Source organism: Calidris pugnax, unplaced genomic scaffold, assembly GCF_001431845.1.
Source record: "Calidris pugnax isolate Ruff unplaced genomic scaffold, ASM143184v1 C14977864, whole genome shotgun sequence".
Lineage (NCBI taxonomy): Eukaryota > Metazoa > Chordata > Aves > Charadriiformes > Scolopacidae > Calidris > Calidris pugnax.
Window position 1 is genome coordinate 1 of NW_015094395.1, and position 2,678 is coordinate 2,678.

Consider the following 2,678-nt stretch of genomic DNA (forward strand, 5'->3'; position numbering starts at 1 on the left):
TCTTTACTACAGGAGAATATGTACTTATTCCTTTTCAGTCAATTAGTTCAGTGCCTGACTGTTGCTGACTCTGCTATTCTAGAAAAGCCATATTACTATCTAATTGTTTGCACTTAACAGCATTTTCAGTATTTTTCCAAGTAGATCCTGCCCTACCAAGGGGAAAAGGGATTATTTATAAACAGTAAGTAACAGAATAGCACATAGATCAAATAATTTCCTTTCATAAGTCTCCCATAGGTGTTAATTAACAGAGGCGAGTCATCAGGAGAGACTCATTTAACACTCACCTTCAGATCCTGTTTGACTAGCTCTTTCACTGCCTGCCAGATCTACCAAGTTCTGCAAATTCATTAAATATTTCATAAGTTAGTTCTGAGACAATTTAGTATTAGATCCTCTTAATTCTAAATCTCTAAGAATTCTGTAAAGTAAATTTACACTTAGAAAAAAACAAGAGGTCTGTCATTACTGGATGCAATCCATAGCTACTGCGCACATACCAACCAATACATGGACATAGAACAAGTTTGTATGAACTCTATTACACCACCCTGAAAATATTTCAGACTTGCAGTGCAATTCCCCCTATCCTCAGTAACAAAAAGAGAGAAACAATTTCTCAATACAGAAGTATTAACTACCGATTCAAGCCATAAGAAGCTTCACAGAATCACAGATCATCTGATCCAATCTTTCACGGGAAGAGAGTCTGGATGGGCTTATTTAGCACCCTGTCCTGAATCAGCTTTATGTCTCTGTGCCTGGCATTGTGTCATAAGAAAATGAAGAAATTAAACACCAGAAGAAAAGCCTCACTCTGAATCTGGTTCAAAGTCAACTAGAACTTTATAGCATCCCATAATGATTTGCCTGAGCAAGCAGCCCTCACTTTTATTAGTTATTTCACTGGGCTTGTCAGTAGTCAGGAGCAATTGTAGGGGAAGCTGTGTTTAACAAAATGCAAGAAGGCTCCAACAATAGCCTGTTATGTTCCTCAGAAGGAGCTGACAGTCCCCAACCCAGCATGAATTGTCGAGGAACTATTCCCATGTCAGAATTCTCTTTGGTGGGAAGATACACTCTAGATACATCCCAGGAATCTCCTTCTGTACAGATGATCAGAAACAGGATTTCTGCTTAAGTTAACAACAAAGCACGTTTGTAATGTCATTATAAAGTAAAATTCTTTCAAACAACTGGTAACAGTAAATTCTCAACTTAAATGCCTATTTAATAAGTTCTTGGAGTGCAGCTTACCAAGTGAGATACCATCACTGCTCCATCACAGTTCGCATTCGCAGGGTCACTTCGTTCTCTGCTTTCAATGATCTAGAAGAAGAGGATGCAATAGTTTTTGTCACTTCAAAAATAATAAAATCCCTCCTAATAGTGAAAAAGTTTTTACCATTCTGAAGATAGTGTGAGAGCGGCTGCTGTGTTCATTCATTTTTGTTTCTCCATAATGGCGATTTTCTGTCAAAAAGCAATATTAGAATACTTTTACTTATACTCTGATAAATTGGAGGTAACATACAAAAAAGCAATTGTAAAAATATCTGAAAAACATTGATTTCTAAACATAGAGATACTCTATGATTCTAGATACATCCCATTCACCAACACATTTCTAAGATATCAGTTGACATTGGTTGAACAACTTACTTTCTCCTTTTCTAATCCATTGCATAACTTGTTCTGGGGAAACCACCACCTCTTCAATCAGATCTTCTACATATGTATTTCTCTTAAGAACAAAAACAAGAATAAGTTTTACTTAACTCTGAAAATAACTTCAATGCATTACATTAGCATTACCAGCAATTATGGTATTTATTCCAGTTTGCTTCCTCCTTAAATGGAAGCAACATCAGTTGAATGTTTTTTCAGTCTGAACACAAGGAATGGGCAATGTTTAGACCTTTATTTTTTTTTTGGTGCCTTCTGGCAGCCATTCTGATAAAAATCGAATAACAGAGATCTAGAAAGTTTCCTTAAAACAAAACTGGTAAGGGAAATATCCTTCTGGACCTTTTCTGAGGGAATGTAGGAGTATATTTCTCAGTAATTGCTATGTGACCATAATCATACAACTGATAAAAATCCGTTCTTCCCAAGTTCCAAAAGCATTGATCATTTAGGACATTGAAAGAAAAAAACCAAAACCACACAACTACAAATCCCAAACTACTAATTTTTATTATTTGCTACAAAACTTAATATAAAGATACTGAGGATGGCATTAACATAGATTTATTTTTCCCTACTGATCATCTTACTAAATAGTTGTAGTCTGATGGTTATTCTCTGACTACAATAGAATAAAAGCGTGTCTACTTTGTAGCTGACATGAAGATGGCATGCAAGTAACTCTGTATATCCGTTGAAGATTTCTAACACATTGAGCTAGAGGCTTAATATCATGTTTGTAGAAGTTGTATTAACTAGACAATTCCAAGTATTCACTGTCAAAGGTAAATAAAATATACTAGTCTGGATAACTTCAGAGATTGTCTACTTTTACACCATTTATAAAGATAAATCAGTAACAGCAATCCCAACTTCATTGTGTTTATTCTACTACACTAAGTATCCTCCTGCTAATTCTGAAGATAAAAATTACCTAATTTGACACAGAAAAGTTTTCACCTAGATACCTCTGAAGGCTTTTTTTTTTT

At 35.1% G+C, this 2,678-nt stretch overlaps 1 long non-coding RNA gene across 1 annotated transcript; it reads right to left on the reverse strand.

Moving 5' to 3' along the window:
- Positions 1 to 310: 310 nt before the first annotated feature.
- On the reverse strand, positions 311 to 1,752 carry LOC106900759. The gene is made up of 4 exons (XR_001414197.1): positions 1,666 to 1,752; positions 1,409 to 1,476; positions 1,261 to 1,332; positions 311 to 342 (listed from the first exon to the last, which is right to left on the reverse strand). It is a non-coding gene; the product is annotated as an uncharacterized LOC106900759 (long non-coding RNA).
- Between the last annotated feature and the right edge of the window lie 926 nt (positions 1,753 to 2,678).